This window comes from Chrysemys picta, chromosome 16, assembly GCF_011386835.1.
Source record: "Chrysemys picta bellii isolate R12L10 chromosome 16, ASM1138683v2, whole genome shotgun sequence".
Classification (NCBI taxonomy): domain Eukaryota; kingdom Metazoa; phylum Chordata; order Testudines; family Emydidae; genus Chrysemys; species Chrysemys picta.
In genome coordinates, this window is record NC_088806.1 from 5,166,507 (window position 1) to 5,189,984 (window position 23,478).

Genomic DNA, 23,478 nt, shown 5'->3' on the forward strand with positions numbered 1-23,478 from the left:
TCTGCACAGATTTGTCATCATCGGATTCGATGGACTACCAAGAAAGGAAAATCAGAGTAGCAAGATGGAGTCTGGAGTCACGTGGGCAAGTCACATGTCCAAGGATGACTCAGTTTGCAGGCCGGCGCCATTGTTTACATGTTAGTTTGAATGTTCCCAGGAAAGCTCAGATGTGGATTGGCATCTCCCAAAGTCCATTGTCAGTTAAGTGTTTCTTGACTGGGCACTTACTGAGAATAGTCCTTTTTCAGGAAGCTGACCAAATGCTTCACTGAGGCTACTTAGAATCAAAACAAATTGAGATACAAGTACATAGCCAATATTCATAACTTCAACTACAAAAACAACACACACACACAGATAGCATAATCATACCCAGCAAACCATAACCTTTCCATAGACACCTTACACAACAACCTTTGTACAACATTTGCTGAAAATATATAACAGTGGTTCAACAATGATCTATACGGTCACAGGTTATGTCAGTAATGTCACACCCCACTAGACGGAATCAGCCATTCAGAGTGGAGCCAGGCTGTGGTTTATTGCTCCCAGGACAGGATCTCGGGGACAGAGTTGCCAGCGGCCGCATGGTGCCCATCCCTGGGTCTCTCCAGTCGGGCTCAGATGGATGTGCTGTTCTCGATTTTGTGGGGATCCAGGTAGCAGTAGGGGATGGGCAGGGATTTGTTTCTCTCATGAATCTCCTGGGAGATCTGGGCCAGGCGCCCCTGGAAGGCTGCGATCAGCCGCTTGGACTCCTCCTCCGTGAAGTGCTCGTCAGGGTGGCCCAGGGATCTCTGCAAGGGAACGGGAGAGGGGTGAGGGACAGCAGGGAAGGGCTCCCTTGCCCGGTGCTAAGATGAAGCCACCTCTGGGACTGGGGCAACTGGTTATACAGGTACCCCTCGCCCAGCGCTGAGATGCAGCCACCTCTGGGGCGGGGCAACTGTTTACACATGGATCCCTCACATGCCCTGGAGCATGGGGCAGGTGTTTAACAGCTGCATAGCAACACTGGGAAGAGTTCAGGTCATGGAGAGAAGGAGAATCCTGCGGCTGGTTGAAACAACACGATGGAATTTCTGGGCATTTGAACGGAATCCCCAAAGTGCAGCCAACAAGGGGGGGAAGAACTCAGCTGAACGGCTCATTAAAGAGACACCCCCAGCTGCAGCCCTGTGCCCCCTAGCGCCACCCTGGGGCCAGCCCTGCCTGCCAGGGGAGAGCACCCCCTGCTGAGCCCCCGCCCCGCTCCCTTCCCCACAGTCCCCCTAGTGCTGCCCTGGGGCCAGCCCTGCCTGGCAGGGGAGAGCACCCCTGCTGAGACCCCGCCCCGCTCCCTGCCCCACAGCACCCCCTAGTGCCACCCTGGGGCCAGCCCTGCCTGGCAGGGGAGAGCGCCCCCTGCTGAGCCCACCCCGCTCCCTGCCCCACATAGCCCTCTATCTCCCGTGTCCTCACCGAGTCCCCCGGCTCGCAGATGACCCAGAGGGTGAAGACGATGAGGCTGGTGCTGTTGACCTCCGGGATGGTATCCAGGTAGCTCTCCAGGGAGGTGGTGCCCTGGGCCTGGAGTGGGGGGTGTCTCATGGTGGCTGGGAAGTTGGGCATCCAAGCTCCGAGCTCGTACTGCGGCCCAGAGAGACCCCCCGTAGTCAGAGCAGCCGGAGACACCCCCCCCAGCCAGGGATCCCCCAGCCCCAGTGGGGACCGGCCTATCCCAGCTGGGGACCCCCCAGCCCAGCCAGGGATCCCCCAGTCCAGCCAAGGATCCCCTCCTCACCCCACCCAGGGGGCACCAACACAGGGAAGGTCTTGCTCAGCCAAGGGATCTGGGCACCTAGGGCTTGGTCACAGTCTCACCCAGAGGCAACAGGTGGGAGAATCAAGGGTCGGGGTGCTGAGTACGGCAGTGGGGGAGGGGCCTGGGGTCTGGGGCAGGGTCCTGAGGTGTCTGGGGTCTCACTGGGATAGGGTGCTGGGTGGGGGATTGGGGGCTAGAGCAGGGTCCTGGGGATTGAGGTGTCAGTGGTGTGGGGGGCAGAGTGGGGGTGTCAGTGGCAGGACCCTGTGACCCCATGGGTGGGGTGCAGTGTGGGGGTGTCAGTGGCTGGATCCCAGGGCGCTGTGTGGGGGGTGCAGGGTGGGGGTGTCGGTAGCTGGACCCCAGGGCGCTGTGCAGGGCAGGGTGGGGGTGTCGGTGGTGGGACCCCAGGGCCCTGTAGGGGGCAGGGAATGGGGCCCTGAGCCCCCAGGCTGGCCTCTCCCTACCTGCCCATTGTTGAGGGCGGCATGCCGGGCCGAGCAGCAATAGATCCACATGGTCAAGTACTTGATGAGCTCGGGGATGCTCTGCAGGGACGAGGGGAAGCCTGCGGAGAACAGGCGTCACGGACCCAGCCCGGCTGTGGACCCCTCCACGGCCTTGGTGCTGGGACCCCTAGAACTGGGTTCGATGCTTCCCTCTGCCAGAGCCTCCCCCGGTGAGTCGCTCCCTTGCTCCGGGCCTCATCTCCACCCCGCACCAGCTCCCCGCTCTGCCCGTTCCCAGGGTGGGGCCATTCCCAGTCACCCCACAGCCCCGTCCCACCACCGTGACTCAGGCCACCCTGTCCCTATGGGGTTGGACATCTTGCTCCCCATCTGGGGGTCATGACCCCTCCTGCAGGGCCACTTGATATGAGCTGGGGTCTGCCCTGATTGACTCCAATAGAGAGACACCCATTGACATCAGCCAGGATCTGTCCCCATTGACTCCTATCAAGAGACCCCCATGGACACCGGCTGGGGTCTGGTCCCATTAACTCCAATGCAGAGACATCCATTGACACCAGCTGGGATCCGTCCCCATTGACTCCAATGGAGAGATGCCCATTGACACTAGCCAGGATCTGGCCCCATTGACTCCAATGAAGAGATGCCCATTGACACCAGTCGGGTTCTGGCCCCATTGACTCCAATGGAGAGATGCCCATTGACACCAGCTGGTATCTGACTCCATTGACTCCAATGGAAAGATGCCCATTGACACTAGCCACAGGGGACCAGAGCAGACTGTGTGGGCCAACGCATCCGGGGATGCAGGACAGGGACCCCAGGGTATGGGGGAAAGTTGGGATGCCAGTGCTGTGAGCTTCCCTGCAGCAGTGCCCTCTCCCCATGCTGTGAGCTTCCCCACAGCAGTACCCTGGGACTAGCCCCTGGAGGCGAGTGGCCAGTGCAAGCACGGCCATTGGCTCTGGAGTTGGGCCAGCTGGACACCTCTGACCCATGGCTGCTCATGCCCGGAGCGATGCTGGGGAGGGAGCCGGAGCAAGAGCTCAGATCACATCCGAGTCCCATGGGGGGCCCCAGCGCCCCACTTACCTCCAGCTCATCCTGCAGGCTGGTGCTCTCCCCCAGGGAGGAGGCCACCATGGCCGGTGTGACAGGGAAGTTGTAGGGAAGCTCTGTGCAGCGCCAGATCACCATCGGGTGGACCCCGTTCAGGAACTGGGACCCAAAGAACTTGTCCTCTCGCCAATGCGCCCTCACGTACTCTGGGGGGACACGGGCAGGGCAGCCACAGGGTTAACGTGCCTGGCCGGGACTCAGGGGAGTCGGGTTCGAGTCCTGCCCGGGACTCCTGGGGCAGCTTGTGGCATCTCTCGGGGCCAACGGCCTCCCCCTGCTGGAGAACGGGGCTAACGATCCAGCATGAGGGGCGCCCAATCTCCGTGGGGGTCTGGGCAGCACTTGGCACAAGGGGTTCCCCGGTCAGGGGATGGGGGGCCTGGGCAGTGCCTGGCACAAGGGGGTCCCTCAGCTCGGGGCGGGGGGTCTGGGCAGTGCCTGGCACAAGCAGCACTGGGGTCTCTAGCCACTTGCATCACACCCGTCCCTATCACCCTGCTCTGGGTGCTCCCGTGGGCCCAGGCAAGCTGGGCTTGGGTGGGGTGGGGGGGGTCACCTACCTGTGATCGGGGTCTTGTTGAAGCAGAAAACCTTGTTGATGTCGGCCAGCTTTGTCCAGGAGTTGGTTCAGCTCAGGAAACCCTTCAGCCGCAGCTCCACCTGCCTGGGGGGGGGGGGCAGAGAGACATGTGAGAGCCCCCTGGGGGATGGCCCTTTCTTCCCCCGAGAATAACGAATAGGGTCCCGCATTTCTTCCCCCCAGAGATGCACTAGTGGCAAAGTGGAGCCACGCTCGGGGAAGCTGCCCCCTGACAGAGTAATGGGCTCAGGCTCTCGGCAGACTCAGGCAGCATGGCTGCATTGGTTACACCTGGGTTTTCAAGCTCTTCTCCCCTACTACAAGGACTAGAGTGAGTAATATGGAATGAGGGGGTGTTTGGGGATGGATAGATGGACAGCTAGATTAATGGGTGGGGATGTAGAGAGAGAGAGAGAGAGAGAGAGAGAGAATGGATGTGTATGGGAATAAATAGAGTTAGGGTATAGAGTAGGGCTAGGGATAAGGGTTAGGGTATAGAGCAGGGTTAGGAGTTAGTCCCTGGGGCTGGGCCTTGGGGGCTGGGCTGCACACACACATCCCTCCCACACCGCAGGAAGGTGGATGTCTTGCTGAAGGGTCAGAAGGTTAGGGAAAGGCGCTAGGCTACACGGTCAGGTTAGGGCTAGGGAAGGACTATAGGGCATAGGCAGAGTGAGAGAAAGGGTATGGGACATGGGTTAGGGTAGGATTAGGGAAAGGAGATAGTACAGGGTTAGGGTTGTGGCTAGGGTTTGGGTTTAGTCTCTGGGAATGACCTGGGCTGTGGGAGCCAGCAGTCACACATTGACCCCATGCTCAAGGAAGGGGGTGGTCTTGATGAAGGGTTAGGGTTACTGTGTAGGGTTAATGTATAGGGTTAGGGTTAGTGTATAGGGTTAGGGTTAGTATACAAGATTCTGTGTGTTAGTATCCTCCCTACCAGCACTACAAAAAAAGAATTCTGCGTGGACTCCTCCTGAAGGTCGAAACAATAGACTGAACTTCTACATAGAGTGCTTCCATCAACGTGCACGGGCTGAAATTGTGGAAAAGCAGCATCACTTGCCCCATAACCTCAGCCGTGCTGAACACAACGCTATGAACAGCCTCAGGAGCAACTCTGACATCATAATCAAAAACGCTGACAAAGGAGGTGCTGTCATCATCATGAATAAGTTGAAATATGAACAAGAGGCTGCTAGGCAGCTCTCTAACACCACATTCTACGGGCCATTATCCTCTGATCCCACTGAGGGTTACCAAAAGAAACTCCACCATCTGCTCAAGAAACTCCCTGAAAAAGCACAGGAACAGATCTGTACAGACACGTCTAGAACCCCGACCAGGGATATTCTATTTGCTACCCAAGATCTATAAACCTGGAAATCCTGGACACCCCATCATCTCAGGCATTGTCACCCTAACAGCAGGATTGTCTGACTATATGGACTCTCTCCTCAGGCCCTACGCTACCAGCACTCCTAGCTATCTTCGAGACACCACTGACTTCCTGAGGAAACTACAATCCATCGGTGATCTTCCAGAAAACACCATCCTGGCCACTATGGATGTAGAAGCCCTCTACACCAACATTCCACACAAAGATGGACTACAAGCCGTCAGGAACAGTATCCCCGATAATGCCACGGCAAACTTGGTGGCTGAACTTTGTGACTTTATCCTCACCCACAACTATTTCACATTTGGGGACAATATATACCTTCAAGTCAGCGGCACTGCTATGGGTACCCGCATGGCCCCACAGTATGCCAACATTTTTATGGCTGACTTAGAACAACGCTTCCTTAGCTCTTGTCCCCTAATGCCCCTACTCTACTTGTGCTACATTGATGACATCTTCATCATCTGGACCCATGGAAAAGAAGCCCTTGAGGAATTCCATCATGATTTCAACAATTTCCATCCCACCATCAACCTCAGCCTAGACCAATCCACACAAGTGGTCCATTTCCTGGACGACACTGTCCTAATAAGCGATAGTCACATAAATACCACCCTATCCCGGAAACCTGCTGACCGCTACACTTACCTACATGCCTCCAGCTTCCAGCCAGGAAACACCACACAATCCATTGTCTACAGCCAAGCTCTAAGATACAACTGCATTTGCTCCAATCCCTCAGACAGAGACAAGCACCTACAAGATCTCTATCAAGCATTCTTAAAACTACAATACCCACCTGCTGAAGTGAAAAAACAAATTGACAGAGCCAGAAGAGTATCCAGAAGTCACCAACTACAGGACAGGCCCAACAAAGAAAATAACAGAACACTACTAGCTGTCACCTTCAGCCCCCAACTAAAACCTCTCCGGCGCATCATCAGAGATCTACAACCTATCCTGAAAGATGATCCCTCACTCACAGATCTTAGGAGACAGACCTGTCCTCGCTTACAGACAGCCCCCCAACCTGAAGCAAATACTCACCAGCAACCACACAACACTAACCCAGGAACCTATCCTTGCAACAAAGCCCAATGCCAACTCTGTCCACATATCTATTCAAGTGACATCAGCCACACCATCAGGGGCTTGTTCACCTGCACATCTACCAATGTGATATATGCCATCATGTGCCAGCAATGCCCCTCTGCCAGGTACATTGGCCAAAGCGGACAGTCTCTATGCAAAAGAATAAATGGACACAAATCTGACATCAGGAATCATAACATTCAAAAACCAGTAGAACACTTCAACCTCTCTGGTCACTCAGTAACAGACTTAAAAGTTGCAATTTTGCAACAGAATAGCTTCAAAAACAGACTCCAATGAGAAACTGCTGAACTTGAATTGATATGGAATATAGATACCATCAATTTGGGTTTGAATAGAGACTGGGAATGGCTGAGCCATTCCACACATTGAATCTATTTCCCCATGTTAAGTATCCTCACATCTTCTTGTCAAGCTGTCTGTAATGGGCTATCTTGATTATCACTACAAAAGTTTTTTTCTCTTAATTAATTAGCCTCTTAGAGTTGGTTGGGCAACTCCCACCTTTTCATGCTCTCTGTATGTGTATATATATCTCCTTACTGTATGTTCCATTCTATGCATCCGATGAAGCAGGCTGTAGCCCACGAAAGCTTATGCTCAAATAAATTTGTTAGTCTCTAAGGTGCCACAAGTACTCCTGTTCTTTTTGCGGATACAGACTAACACAGCTGCTACTCTGAAACCTGTACAGGGTTGCGCTTAGTGTTCAGGGTTGTGTATAGGGCTAGGGTTAGTATACAAGGTTTGGGTTACTGTGCAGGGTTGTGTACAGGGTTAGGGTTAATTTATAGTGTTGTTGTGGTGGGGTCAGACCACCCTGCCTTAACCCGGAAGGAGTTAAGCCCTAGGGACTGGCAGCGGAAGTCCCACCTCCCTGGGAAGACTGGGCATGCTCCAAGTGCTACAGGAGTATAAAGGGAGGGAGACCAGCTCATTCTGGGCTGGAGTCCATAGGAGAAGGACTTGCTGGGGGAGCTCCTGCAGAAGACCAGCCACAGCCACAGCCACAGCCACAGCCACAGCCACAGCCACAGCCACAGCCACAGCCACAGCCACAGCCACAGCCACTGACTGCACTGGGAAGCGATGCTGTCCACGGCCCGCCTGCACCTCGGCGAGTGGAGGAGACCTGGGAGATGACCGGATCCGCAGAGTACCGAGGACCCGACAACTCCTGGGAGACCCCAACGGAGAGCCTGGTAGGAAGTGACCCCGGGAGGGTGACTGAGTGGTACCTCCCCCCCTCCCCCAGGGAAACTCAGTGTGTTTTGGTTGGAACCCCCCGCTGAGTTGGTGGCAAGCCACTACGCCACTGTAAGGGCCCCGGGTCGGGACCCCCCTACTGGGGCTGTCACACCCCAATGCTAAAGACTCTGGCTGTGAGGCCATGCTACCCTCCACCAAGGACTGCTTTATGGACTCTGGCCGGTAGGCCCCACTGCCCTGTAGCCAAGGGCCGTATTATAGACTCCGGCCGTGAGGCCACGCCACCCTGCCTTAAAGGGGATGCCATAGACTCTGGCTGTTAGGCCACACTGCCCTGAACAAAAGGGCTATTTTACGGACAGTGGCGGATAGTCCACGCCGCTCATACCCTTGGGGACGTGGACCGCCACAGTTGTGTATAGGGCTGGTTTAGTGTACAGGGTTAGAATTAGTCTATAGGGTTACTGTACAGGGTTAGGGTTACTGTACAGGGCTAGGGTTACTGTACACAGTTCTGTATAGGACTGGGTTAGTGTACAGCAGGGGTCCCCAATGCGGCGCCCACTGTAGCGTCTACACTACGAAATTAGTTCAAATTTATAGAAGCCGGTTTTATAGAAATCGGTTGTATACAGCCGATTGTGTGTGTCCCCACATAAAATGCTCTAAGTGCTCTAGTCGGCGGACCGCGTCCACAGTACCGAGGCTAGCGTCAACTTCTGGAGCATTGCACTATGGGTAGCTATCCCACAGCTATCCCACAGTTCCCGCAGTGTCCGCCGCCCATTGGAATTCTGGGTTGAGATCCCGATGCCCGGATGATGCAAAACAGTGTCGCGGGAGGTTCTGGGTACATGTCGTCAGGCCCCTCCCCCTCCGTCACAGCAACGGCAGACAATAGATTCGTGCCTTTTTACCTGGGTTACCTGTGCAGACAACATACCACAGCAAGCATGGAGCCCACTCAGCTCACCGTCACCATATGTCATCTGGGTGCCGGCAGACGTGGGACTGCATTGCTACGCAGCAGCAGCAGCTAACTGCCTTTTGGTGGTAGACGGTGCAGTAGACTGGTAGCCTTCATCAGCGATCTGGGTGCTGGCAGCCGTAGGGCTGCATTGCACCAGCCCCTTGCCTTTTGGCAGTAGATGGTGTATTACGACTGGTAACCGTCCTATTACAAGTTGGATCATCGCACATTAGCAGAGTCTTCCCTGAGCAGCAGATCGTGCAATAGGCCTGAAGGCCATCATAGTACACTAACTGCCAAGCTCCCAGTATTTGCTGCCAAGCACCCAGAAGATGCCGAGAGCTATCAGTCATGCTGCACCGTCGTCTTAAGATGTAAAAAATAGATTTGTTCTGTATTCATTTGCTTCCCCCTCCCTCCGTCAAATCAATGGCCTGCTAAACCCAGGGTTTTCAGTTTAATCTTTGGGGGGACCATTCTGTGTGACAGTTGTTTGTGTTTCTCCCTGATGCACAGCCACCTTTCTTGATTTTAATTCCCTGTACCTGTACGCCATGTCGTCACTCGGCCCTCCCTGCCTCCCGCCCTCCCTCCTTCTCCTGGTCCGTCAGATACTAGTTTCGCGCCTTTTTTCAGACCAGGCGCCATAGCTAGCACTGGGACCATGGAGCCCGCTCAGATCACCGCAGCAATTATGAGCACTATGAACACCACGCGCATTGTCCTGGAGTATATGCAGAGCCAGGACATGCCAAGGCGAAACCCGGACCAGCCGAGAAGGCGATTGCAGCGCGGCGAAGAGAGTGATGAGGAAATTGACATGGACATAGACCTCTCACAAGGCACAGGCACCAGAAATGTAGAAATCATGGTGTTACTGGGGCAGGTTCATGGCATGGAATGCCGATTCTGGGCCTGGGAAACAAGCACAGACTGGTGGAACCGCATCGTGCTGCAGGTGTGGGACGATTCCCAGTGGCTGCAAAACTTTCGCATGCGTAAGGGCACTTTCATGGAACTTTGTGACTTGCTTTCCCCTGCCCTGAAGCGCCAGAATACCAAGATGAGAGCAGCCCTCACAGTTGAGAAGCGAGTGGCGATAGCCCTGTGGAAGCTTGCAACGCCAGACAGCTACCGGTCAGTCGGGAATCAATTTGGAGTGGACAAATCTACGGTGGGGGCTGCTGTGATCCAAGTTGCCAGGGCAATGAAAGACCTGGTGATATCAAGGGTAGTGACTCTGGGCAACGTGCAGGCAATAGTGGATGGTTTTGCTGAAATGGGATTCCCAAACTGTGGTGGGGCCATAGACGGAACCCATATCCCTATCTTGTCACCAGAGCACCAAGCCACCGAGTACATAAACCGCAAGGGGTACTTTTCAATGCTGCTGCAAGCCCTGGTGGATCACAAGGGACGTTTCACCAACGCCAACCTGGGATGGCCGGGAAAGGTACATGATGCTCGCGTCTTCAGGCAGTCTGGTCTGTTTCGAAAGCTGGAGGAAGGGACTTTCTTCCCAGACCAGAAAGTAACCGTTGGGGATGTTGAAATGCCTATCGTGATCCTTGGGGACCCAGCCTACCCCTTAATGCCATGGCTCATGAAGCCTTACACAGGCAGCCTGGACAGGAGTCAGGTCCTGTTCAACTATAGGCTGAGCAAGTGCCGAATGGTGGTGGAATGTGCATTTGGACGTTTAAAAGCGCGCTGGCGCAGCTTACTGACTCGCTCAGACCTCAGCGAAAAGAATATCCCCATTGTTATTGCTGCTTGCTGTGCGCTCCACAATATTTGTGAGAGTAAGGGGGAGACATTTATGGCGGGGTGGGAGGTTGAGGCAACTCGCCTGGCCGCTGATTACGCGCAGCCAGACACCAGGGCCGTTAGAGGAGCACAGCAGGGCGCGGTGCGCATCAGAGAAGCTTTGAAAACGAGTTTTGTGACTGGCCAGGCTACTGTGTGAAACTTCTGTTTGTTTCTCCTTGATGAACCCTCCAACCCCCCCCGACCCGGTTCACTCTACTTCCCTGTAAACCAACCTCCACTCTACTTCCCCGACCCGGTTCACTCTACTTCCCCTCCACCCTCCCCTCCCCACTTTGAGCACCGCTTGCAGAGGCAATAAAGTCATTGTTTTTTCACATTCATGCATTCTTTATTTATTCCTCACGTAAGTAGGGGGATAATTGCCAAGGTAGCCTGGGATGGGTGGGGGAGGAGAGATGGAAAAGGACACACTGCATTTTAAAACTTTAACTCTTATTGAAGGCCAGCCTTCTGATGCTTGGGTGATCATCTGGGGTGGAGTGACTGGGTGGCCGGAGGGCCCCCCACAGTGTTCTTGGGCGTCTGGGTGAGGAGGCTATGGAACTTGGGGAGGAGGGCTGTTGGTTAAACAGGGGCTGTAGCGGCGGTCTCTGCTCCTGCTGCCTTTCCTGCAGCTCAACCATACGCTGGAGCATATCAGTTTGATGCTCCAGCAGACGGAGCATTGACTCTTACCGTCTGTATGCAAGCTGACGCCACCTATCATCTTCAGCCCGCCACTTGCTCTTTTCATCCCGCCATTCAGCCCGCCACCTCTCCTCTCGTTCATATTGTGCTTTTCTCATGTCTGACATTGACTGCCTCCATGCATTCTGCTGTGCTCTATCAGCGTGGGAGGACATCTGGAGCTCCATGAACATATCGTCCCGCGTCCTCCGTTTTCTCTTTCTAATGTTCACTAGCCTCTGTGAAGGAGAAACATTTGCAGCTGGTGGAGGAGAAGGGAGAGGTGGTTAAAAAAGACACATTTTAGAGAACGATGGGTACACTCTTTCGTTACAAGGTCGCATTTTTCCTCTGCCTGCCGGTTTGGTATGAGAGATCACTCACACAGTGCCAGGCAACATATTTCGGCTTGCAGGCAGCCATGGTAAGCCACAGTCTTTTGGCTTTTTTAACCTTCTTAACATGCGGGAATGGTTTCAAACAGCAGCGCATTTCCCATATCAAGGATGAATTGGGTTGGCCATTTAAAATGGGTTTTCAATGTAAAAGGAGGGGCTGCGGTTTCCGGGTTAACATGCAGCACAAACCCAAGTAAACCACGCCCCCACACACACACCTGATTCTCTAGGATGATCACTTCACCCCTCCCCCCACCGCGTGGTTAACAGCGGGGAACATTTCTGTTCAGAAGAGCAGGAACGGGCACCTCTGAATGTCCCCTTAATAAAATCACCCCATTTCAACCAGGTGACCGTGAATGATATCACTCTCCTGAGGATAACAAAGAGAGATAAGGAATGGATGTTGTCTGCATGCCAGCAAACACCGGGACCATAGGCTGCCATGCTTTCTTATGCAATGATTCCAGACTACGTGCTACTGCCCTGGCGTGGTAAAGTGTCCTACCATGGCGGACGGGATAAGGCAGCCCTCCCCAGAAACCTTTTGCAAAGGCTTTGGGAGTACATGAAGGAGAGCTTTCTGGAGATGTCCCTGGAGGATTTCCACTCCATCCCCATACACGTTAACAGACTTTTCCAGTAGCTGTACTGGCCGCGATTGCCAGGGCAAATTAATCATTAATCATTAAACACGCTTGCTTTTAAACCATGTGTAATATTTACAAAGGTACACTCACCAGAGGTCTCCTGTGTGTCCTGAGGGTCTTGGGTGAGTTCGGGGGTTACTGGTTCCAGGTCCAGGGTGACAAACATATCCTGGCTGTTGGGCAAACCGGTTTCTCCGCTTCCTTGCTGCTGTGAGCTACCTACATTACCTCCATCCTCATCTTCCTCGTTCCCCGAACCCTCTTCCCTGTGTGTTTCTCCATTGACGGAGTCATAGCACATGGTTGGGGTAGTGGTGGCTGCACCCCCTAGAATGGCATGCAGCTCCGCGTAGAAGCGGCAAGTTTGCGGCTCTGCCCCGGACCTTCCATTTGCTTCTCTGGCTTTGTGGTAGGCTTGCCGTAGCTCCTTAATTTTCACGCGGCACTGCTGTGTGTCCCTGTTATGGCCCCGGTCCTTCATGGCCTTGGAGACCTTTTCTAATACTTTGCCATTTCTTTTATTGCTACGGAGTTCAGCTACCACTGATTCATCTCCCCATATGGCGAGCAGATCCCGTACCTCCCGTTCGGTCCATGCTGGAGCTCTTTTGCGATCCTGGGACTCCATCACGGTTACCTGTGCTGATGAGCTCTGCGTGGTTACCTGTGCTCTCCACGCTGAGCAAACAGGAAATGAAATTCAAACATTCGCGGGTCTTTTCCTGTCTACCTGGTCAGTGCATCTGAGTTGAGAGTGCTGTCCAGAGCGGTCACAATGAAGCACTGTGGGATAGCTCCCGGAGGCCAATAACGTCGAATTCCGTCCACACTACCCCAATTCCGACCCGCAAAGGTCTATTTTATCGCTAATCCCCTCGTCGAAGGTGGTGTAAAGAAACCGGTTTAAAGGGCCCTTTAAGTCGAAAGAAAGGGCTTCGTTGTGTGAACGTGTCCAGGCTTAATTTGATTTAACGCTGCTAAAGTCGACCTAAACCCGTAGTGTAGACCAGGCCTAAGTGTGCCAGCGTACTGGTCAGTGGACGAGCATCCGCTGAAATGCCGCCGAGAAGCAGCAGCATCCAGAGGTGTCGCCGATGAAATGCCACCAGTTTTCGGTGCCGAAGCCTCTGGATGATGCTGCTTCTCGGAGGCATTTCGGCGGCGATGCCTATTGATGTTGCTGCTTGTCGGCGGCATTTTGGCGGATGCTCGTCTGCCACCACGGTCCTCTGTGGCTCGTTGTCTGGCGCCCGCCAGACAAAAAAGGTTGGGAACCACTGGTGTACAGGGTTAGGGTTAGTATATAGGGTTAGGGTCAGTGTACTGCATTGTGTACAGGGTTAGGGTCAGTGTACAGGGTTAGGGTTACTGTACAGGGTTGTGCACAGGGTTAGAGTTAGTGTACAAGTTTACATTTACTGTACAGGGTTAGGGTAGAGACTTAGGGTTAGTGTACGGGGTTGTGTCCAGGGTTAGGATTAGTGTATAGGGTTGTGCACAGGGTTACGGTTACTGTACAGTGTTGGGGTTAGTTTCTAGGGGCAGGTGCTGGGAACCAGTCTGGGCCGTGGGGAAGCAGCACTCACGTGCTCACCCCACGCAGCAGGAAGTTGGTGCTTTTGGTGAAGGAGTACATGATGTTACAGTCCAGCTCAATGATGTTGTCCACATCCAGGCACTGAAGCAGTCCGGGGGCGAACTCCTTCCACCTGGGCAGGGAGAGACAGCAGGGAACGTTAGCCCTGGCCTGCTGCTGCCCCGACAATCCCTCAGCTGCAGTCACAGGCCTACCTGTCCTGCGGTTCCTACCACCCCCGGGACACTGCACAGCCCTGAGCCCCGGGGAGCTCCCCCAACCCCCACCAGGGTCTCACTCACCCATAGCACTCGCATCGGTACTTCAGCTCAGCCTGCCACTGCTCCAGCAGCAATGGGGAATCGGCATTGTTACAAATTGTCTGGCCTGGGTGAGGGAAAGAATATGAGAGAGAGAGAGAGAGAGAGAGACGGGGCGGGGTGTGTGTGATTAGATAAAGTGGTGGATGAGAATTGATATATAGAGGGGTGCGGATGGGTGTAAGGGTGCAGGACTCACCGCTGCGGCACCTCCTTCTGGTTGTCTCAGGAATTAGCTCTCCAGTCATTGGAGCGCCCTCTGCAGGCCGATGTCCCGCTACCACTTGGCCCCCCGTGTCCCTCCCGGACCCGGTGTCCTGTTGTCTGGGGTGCTGCCCCCTGGAAGTACCCCCACAGTTCTGGGTCTCCCCTCCCAGGGGAACTCCCACCCATTATCCCCACTTCGCCTCAGTCTTGGCTACTGCCCAGTCTCCATCTAGCCCTCGTTCACTGGGGCAGACTGCAGTATCAGCCACTCATCACAGGCAAAGGGGTTCGGACCTGCTGCCTCTGCCTACCCATGGGCTGCCCCCTGCAACCCAGTACCTAATAGGCCTTACCAGGCCTGCAGGCTGAAGCTTTCCTAGGCCAGAGCTCCCTGGCTCCCTTGGCCTTTCCCCAGCCCTGCTCCACTCCAGGTACTTGGTTAAGCTCCCTGCAGCCAGGCCCTTCTCTCTCTGAACGCTGAGAGAGACTATGTGAGTTCCTGGCTCCCCACCTTTTTATACAGGCCTGCTGTGGCCCGATTGGGGCGTGGCCCAGCTGAGCCTGCTTCCTCCCAATCAGCCCAGGCCCCTTGCCCTTCCACAGCCCTCCTCCAGGGCTGTTTTAAACCCCTCAGGGCAGGAGTGGGTAACCACCCCACTACAATGGGGATCAATGGATAGAGGGGTGTGTACGGGGATGGGTAGACAGAACGGTTGTATGGGGATGGATGGATAGAGGGGTGTGTACGGGGATGGATAGACTGAGCAGGTGTACGGGGATGGAGGGATAGAGGGGTGTGTACAGGGATGGATAGGTAGAGGGGGTGTACTGGGATGGTTAGATACAAGGGTGTATGTGGATGGATGGATACAGGAGTGTATGGGGATTTTTAGATACAGGGGGTGTATGGGGATGGATGGACAGAAGAGTGTTAACAGGGATGGAGAGATGGACGGGTGTGGACAGGGATGGATAGATGGAGGGGTGTTTATGGGGTTGGGTAGCTAGAGGGGGTGTACAAGGATGGATAGCTAGAGGGCGTGTACATGGTTGGATAGACAGAAAGGTGTGTATGGGGATGGATCAATAGAGGGGTGTGTATGGGGATGGAGAGATAGAGGGGTGTGTATGGGGATGGAGAGATAGAGGGGTGTGTATGGGGATGGAGAGATAGAGGGGGTGTTCAGGGATGCATACATAGAGGGGTGTGTACAGGGATGGATAGATGGGGTGTGTGGATGAGGATGGATCGATATAGGGGTGTGCACGTGGATAGATAGACAGAGGGGTGTGTACGGGGATGGATAGATAGAGGGGTGGATGGGGAGGGATATATAGTGGAGGTGTATGGGGATGGATGGATAGAGAGGGGTATAGGGGATGGATAAATCGAGGGGGTGTATGGGGTTGGATTGATAGAGGGCTATGTACAAGGATGGATAGATAGAGGCGTGTGTACAGGCATGGATATATAGGGGTCTGTGTACAGAGTTGGATAGATAGAGGGGGTATACAGTTTTGTATAGAAAGAGGGGGTGTATGGGGATGGATAGACAGGGGGTGTATGGGGAGGGAGAGATAGAAGGGTGTGGACGGGGATGGCTTGATAGAGGGGTGTGGACGGGGATGGATAGGTAGAAGGGGTGTACTGGGATGGATAGATAGAGGGGTGTATGTGGATGGGGATGGTTAGATAGAGGGGTATGTATGGGGATGGAATAATAGAGGGGTGTGTATGGGGATGGCTATAGTGGTGTGGACAGGGATGTATAGGTAGCGGAGGTGTATGGGGATGTATGGATAGACAGAGGGGGTGTATGGGATTGGATATACAGAGGGGGTGTATGGGGTTGGATAGGTAGACGGGGTGTACTGGGATTGATAGAGGGGTGGATGGGGATTGATAGATAGAGCTGATGTATGGGGATGGATAGGTAAAGGGGGTGTTCTGGGATGGATAGATGGATGGGGGTATGGGGATGGATAGACAGAGGGTGATGTACGGGGATGGATAGATAGAGGTATGTGTACCAGGATAACTAGCTCGCTTTGATTCCAAAAGGCACCAGGCCAGCCCCCATGCCCTGCCCCCAGCCCGCAGCCCCCTACCTTTGTCCTCCCGCAGCTCCAGTGTGCGGTAACCATCGATCCACTGGTAGCAGGGGAAGCGGTAGCACTGGCCGTGTGGGGAGACGACCTCCACGAAGCTGCAGTACCAGTTGTTGGTGGGGTAGAAGGAGTAGGGCTCCTTGTGGAGCCGCACCAGGACAATGTCCCCCAGCCAGTGCCGGCAGCACAGCTTGAACTCCTCCACCTGTAGCGGGGTGGGGGGAAGCGGAGCGTGAGGGTGTGACTCGGGGATTAATCCAGCAACTCAGGGGTTAACCATCAGCATTTTTCTCCCCCCCCACAAATAAAATACTTGTTGGCCTCTGTGCCCCGATTATGTAGAAGTCTCCATAAAAGACAGATATGCCAGGTCATTGTTGCAACTACTGTTCTACTCAGCACCTGCCTTTCATTAGCCTGGAGGTAGAGGTCAAGGTTTACCTGTTTGGCTAGAGCTTGAGGTACCTCAGCATAGCCTAGCAGTGTATAAGAGAAGGGCACAATCCCTTTAAATCCCTCTAGCGGTACCCACCATGTTTTAGAAGCTGCCAGAAATGGGTCAGAGCAGCCGTGTGCATCTAAGCTTGGCCTCAATTAAAGCGGAGGCTGAAGTCCTGCCCCCTGCCCATCCAAGCCCTCTACTGTGGGCTCAGCCCGCGCCATCCATGCCTTGCGGTTTAATGAGAGGCGCACCCCATGTGACATTGCACTCCGTATGTTTTATTAAAATATGTTTATAAGTGTGGGTGTGATGGAACTGGAATATGCTTTATGCAAAAGTTCTCTTGTAAGGTATCATTACAAAGCTTATAATCTACTGAGTGTGGTCATCCTATTTGTATGAATATATCATTCTTGTCTCTGAAACTAGGAATATGAAATATAACTCTGAGGTCCTATTGTAATTATGCAAAGTGTGGGCCATTAATGGTGGTTTGGAATCTTGATGGCTCCCATTAAGCAGGACAACTGGTTGTAAATGGCTCTGTTTATTGGTAAGCCTTCCTGTATAGTGTATGCCAGCAAGTGGGTAATGAAGTTTTACAATGACATGTGATCATGTTCTTTTCCATTTAGAAGGAGGGGTGGGGACCCAGAGAGACAAAGGATTCCCACCTGGGCCAAAGCTATAAAAGGGGGTGGAAGAGAACAAAAGGGGCTGCCAGTCATGAGAAATCCTGGAGTTACCACCTGAGCTGGAACTAACAAGGGCTGTACCAGGGGAAAGGATTGGGCCCAGACTAGGAAGGAGTCTAGTCTGTGAAAGAAGCTGATTGGAACATCTCTGAGGGTGAGATTTACCTGTATTCAGTTTCTTAATGTATTAGGCTTAGACTTGCATGTTTTGTTTTATTTTGCTTGGTAACTTACTTTGTTCTGTCTGTTATTACTTGGAACCACTTAAATCCTCCTTTTTATACTTAATAAAATCACTTTTGTGTATTAACTAACCCAGAGTAAGTGATTAATACCTGGGAGAGCAAACAGCTGTTCATCTCTCTCTATCAGTGTTATAGAGGGTGGACAATTTATGAGTTTACCCTGCATAAGCTTTATACAGAGTAAAACAGATTTATTTGGGTTTGGATCCCATTGGGAGCTGGGTGTCTGGGTGCTGGAGACAGGAGCACTTGCTGAGCTGTTTTCAGTTAAGTCTGCAGCTTTGGGGGACGTGGTTCGGACCTGGGTCTGTGTTTGCACCAGGCTAGTGTGTCTGGCTCAACAAGGCAGGGTTCTGGAGTCCCAAGCTGGCAGGGAAAACGGGCTCAGAGGTAATTTCAGCACGTCAGGTGACCATCTCAAGGGGGTCTCTGTGACCAAACCAGTCACACCCCACTCCTCATGGCTGTGCCGGGCCCCAGTATTGAACCCCAGCCTGCCAGGTCCTTGGGCGCACTCCTAAGCCGCTGCCCCTCCTTGAACCTGCAGCCCCGGGGCTAGGCTGGTCACGCTTTCTGTGGGTACCCAGACCATATGAAGACCCCAAGAGCCAGAGGAAGCTGGCTGAGTTACAGACTGATGCCTGTTGCCTCACCAGGCCCTGCCCCACAGCTTCGCCTGTCCCTGTCCCACTGCCTCACCTGATCTCCACCCAACCCGCTGACCTGGCCCCATGCACCAGATCTTCCGGCCCACCATGAAAACTCCAAGCATCACCCTGGAAGTCTCCAATACTGATCAACATCCTGGCTATCCCTACGAACTGTTCCCCTGTGATCTCCAGCCCCTGACACTTGTTAATCACCAAAACACCAGGCCTGCCATCCCAAAGAAGCAGCAGCTCGGGGCTGGCATGGCACTTAATGCCGCTGCAGTGAGATCTAATACTAGTGAAAAGGAGACTGAGTTCGTTTTCCGAGTAGATGAAGATCGTGAGTCAGGGTGTTCGCCTCTAGGGTCTACTGTGAAATATATCGATGGCAGTTTGTCAGCTTCTCTTCTGTCTCTTTAGACACCAGGCTGTGATTCCACAAAGGAATACAGCAACTTCTGCACTTGGATGGGACCAATGGGCCCATCTAGCCCGGTATCCCATCTTCCACCGTGTTGCGGAAAGCCGCTCAGTTTGAGTGAGAACCCACAGAGAAACATTTTGTATTAACCTTCCCACGAGTGAGGGTCTCCCTCGCTTAAGGCACTTGGGAACTGGCTGGGGAGCAGGAACCGCAGGGCAGACAACCCTTGTTTATTGCAGGAAGTGGAAATCTGGATGATATTACAATGATTTATTGAATGATTTAATCCCTCTGCTCAACCCTGCTAAACTGCTCCAATTAGTAGCAGTGAATCCTGGGGTGAATGTAAAGCCCTTTAATCTGATTACGTTTTCACTGCTTTTGTTGAATGTCCCATTATTTATTTATCTATATTATTAATAATAATATTAATATAAGAGGTCACATTTTCCAGATTTTTTTTCTGCCCCACAAACGGAAGAAATGGAGGTTTAAAAAAAAAAAAAATCAAAACCTAGATTCTCACAGATTCACATGACTCCAGGTGTTTGGGGCTTTATTATATTTCCCAAAGATCACATGATGCGCAAAAAAGTCAGGTGAGTTAGCAATGCTGTAGAAATGCCAGTGCTGTTAACTATTTCAGTACTATCCGCAAGTGTTCACACACGGTCAGTGTATAGGCTTGTTTGTCAGTCTGAGATAGAATTTGGGGTGTGACTTTTTGATACGCTTATATCTTATACTAATATGTGTAAACAAAAGACAAAGACTAGGGGCATGCACGGCAGGTATATGTGGGCCTGCTAAGGATGCAGAGTGGGGAATAGGGAAGGGGGACACAGGCCGGGCTCTGCAGCATCGGGGCTGGGAAGAGGAACACGGGGCGAACAGACACTGCCGGTGTGTAGAGCTCTGGATATGCTTGCTTGGAACTAACCCCAATAAACATCTCATTGCCTGCACTTTGGCCTGCTGCCCGCCTGCTTTCTGTCCGTGTGACAAGAACCGGGGACAGGGTGAAGGGTTGGCAGGCACATCTACATGCTCCCGTCGGAACTAGGGTGCACAAATGGATCTGTGGAACTCATTGCTGTGTGCAATCGAACAAGCGAACACTTCCATACCAAGTGCTCAAGCCGGTGTGGACAATACCCCATTTGCCTGTGAATATCCCGTGGACTCATAATACGGACAACAGCACGCGAAACCTGCAGGAGCAGCTCGCTGCCACTGCCAACAACCGGACAGATTTAAAACATACACTCCAGAATGGTGTTAAAAGACCTTGACCCTGTCAGAGGAGGAGGAGCAGTTCTGGTGGTGGCCTGGATGTTGGACTATATTACAATAACCAGGGATCCCGATGTTACTGTGGATTATTATGGCTATTGGCCTGTTGTTAAGTATGCTAATTTTGCAATATCTACTGCAGTGGTTAAGGGGGGCACAGACCCACAAGGTACAACCACTAATTGTCATGGAAGAGGCCCTCCATCACAGTGTGACACAACCCAGACCCGACCTTCTCAGACACAGCATTATGGGGCTTCTGACATACTCATTGGAATATGGATGTCCGTACGAGGGAAGGTGCAGAGCAAAGGGGGCAGTGGGGCAAATGGAGCATTAACACATTCCACTTTGATGCCTGGCCCTATCAGGAAATGTGTTGCCATATGTCCTAGGCTTTTCCCGGGATACCTGGGCCAGCGGATCCCAGAAGAAAAGAAAAAGGAGATGGAGTGTTAGGATATAGGCTTGTTTGTCAGCCTGAAATAGAATTTGGGGTGTGACTTTGTCTTTCCTTCCCACATATTAGTATAAGGATCAAAAAGACATGGCGTGTTACATCTCCCACAGCCAGATGGGGTGGTAAGAGGTGGAACTAAAATGTTACAGGGCGTGCTGGGAGTGTAATCTACGAGCATACACTGGGAGGCTGCCTGGCTCCTCTTTCCAGCCAAGATCAAGCAACCAGTTAGGAGGGACAATGGGGGCTGGGGCGGGGGAGGCATCAGGGCTGGCTTTAGGCCAATTTCACCAATTCCCCCGAATCGGGCCCCGTGCCTAAGAGGGCCCAGTGGCAGGGCCGCTGGGGTGGGGGCAAGTGGCTGAGAATCCCTTCCCTGACTAGAGGCTCCTTGTTAATTTTTACTCACCCGGCAGCGCTCCGGGTCTTTGGCGGCACTTCAGCGGCGGGTCCTTCACTCGCTCTGGGTCTTCAGCAGCACTTCGGCGGCAGGTCCTTCAGTGCCACTGAAGACCCGGAGCGAGTGAAGGACCCACCGCCGAAGACTAGGAGTGCCACCCGGTGAGTACAAGCCCCACGTGTTTTTTTACGTTTTTTTTTTTTCAGTCATCCCTGCCGGGGCCCCGTCAAAACTGTTCGAATCGGGCCCCGCACTTCCTAAAGTTGGCCCTGGGAGGCATACAACACACTAAAAGCCAGAGAAGAGCCTGGCCTTGCCCAGGACACAACCTCACACCTTACCCTGCTGTAGTGGTGCAGGTGGCCCACTCCAGCCGGGGGTGGGGCAGAAGCAGCCAGGGAAGCTGTGGAAACCTGTAGCTAATTAGGGCGAGGCTTGTTAAGAGCCGGACGGGAGGCAGCTGCTGGGGCAGAGCAGATATAAGGAGTGGCCCAGCAGAGTAGAGGGGAGTCTCTCCGCAACAAGCAAGGGAGGAGGACGAGCTCCCAGGGATAGCACCGGAGCTAGAGCAGTGCTGGGCAGGCTCAGGAGAGCAGAGGGGGAGCTCTGGCCTGTTACCTGGTAGGCTGGGTAGGGAGGCTGCTGCTAGAGGGTCCCTGGGTTGGGACCCAGAGTAGCAGGCGGGCCTGGGTCCCCCCCTCGCACTGCACCTGGCCGCGGAGGAGCAGGGCCGATACAGATAGCAACTTGCCCCTGCAGTAAGGGGCCAGACTTTGGGTTGTGGTTGGCTGCTGTGGTGGGTGCAAGCCACAGGACTGCCGTGACCCCCAGAAGGGGGCTGAGGAAGAAGTAGTGGGCACTGCCGGAGGGCAGTGTCCTGAAGAGGACCCCACCGAGCGGGGGAGCAACGCGGGTCTGAAACAGTGGAGTAGACCAGACAACGGGTAGGACACCGCCTGCTGAGGGCATGCTGGAGCTGGACTGAGCTAATCCCTGGAGCAACCAGCAGGAGGTGAGTCCTCCACGCCATTACACCCTTCCATGGGGTACAAAAGCGGTGGGACGAAGACCCCAGACCCACGCCCCCTCAAACGGAATATGACCATAAGCTGTAAGGGGTGGGACCAGGGGCGTGCACGGCTGGTATATTTGGGGCTGCTAAGGGGGGGTGGGGAAATGGGGAACAGGGACACAGGCTGGGCTCTGCAGCATCAGAGCTGGGAACAGAGCCCTGGGAAATAGACTCTGCGATGGGTGTTTGCTTGGAACTAACCCCAATAAATATCACACTGCCTGCACTTTGGACTTCTGGTCTTCTGCTTTCTGTCCACGTGGCAAGAACCGGGGATGGGGGTGAAGGGAAAACCCCCTAACACGCACCATCCCTCAGCATCCCTCCCAAACCATCATGAAACCTGCCAGAGATTATCCTGAAAGCCCGAGGATGCCAGGGGCCACTAGAAAGGAAAGCTAATCCCAGCCCACCCCCTGGAGTTTACAATGTGTGAGATGGGGGCAGGCAAGCAGCGAGATCCAACCCTGCTGAGAGGGTCTGCCAGGTGCCGAGAATCCACTCCAGCCCTTGGTAAATTGTCCCCATGGTTAATTGCTCTCACCACTAGTTCCAGTCTCAGTTTGCCTAGTTTCTGGATCACGTTATACTTTGTCAGCTGGACTGAGGAGCCCATGATCCAGTATTTGTTCCCGTGTCGGTATCTATAGATTGGGATCAAGTCACACCTTAACCTCCCCTTTGTTAAGTGAAATAGATCGAGCTCTTTCAGTCTCTCACTCCAAGGCCGGTTTTCTAACCTTTTCATCATTCCCGTGGTTCTTCTCTGAATTCCCCTGCACTCTTATTTGGATCCACGCCTCCCTTGCAGCCTCCTACCCAGCTCCCCAGACCCATTCCCCACCTGACACACTGTTCTGTGGCTGCGCTGGTGTCTTGCCTGCAAGCTGTTCCAGCCAGGAAGTGCTTGCCCAAATCACATTGCAAAAGGTCCCAGCCTCGTCAGAATCCTCATTAACTTGTGATTTATAGCTGGGATGAACGTTGCCACTAGATCAAAGGGCATACAGGGGCAGGCCACCCATTTCACACTGATTCCATGACAAGGAGTCCGCCGGAGTGGAGGGTCCTTTTGTTGCCACGATATGACTCATGGGCTTGCACGAAGGTGCAGTTAAAGTTGGTTTGGGTTCTTTGGAAAGTGACATATGACAAGGGAAAAAATTCGGCGAGCGCGCTGAGGCTACGTGAGCTTTTGGACGTCAATTATTTCCTGCAGCAGGGAGTTCCACAAGTGAGTTATCCATCACCGGAAATGTATTTCCTTTTCTATTGGATGTCAGTTCATTGCACTATTGATATAATTCCCGTAGTGCCTAGAGGTCCCAGCTGAGACCACGGCCTCCAGGTGCTGCAGAGACCCGAATC

The 23,478-nt window shown here is 53.5% G+C and overlaps 1 pseudogene; it reads right to left on the reverse strand.

Moving 5' to 3' along the window:
- Positions 1–626: 626 nt before the first annotated feature.
- On the reverse strand, positions 627–22,726 carry LOC135976045 (arachidonate 12-lipoxygenase, 12R-type-like; annotated as a pseudogene).
- Between the last annotated feature and the right edge of the window lie 752 nt (positions 22,727–23,478).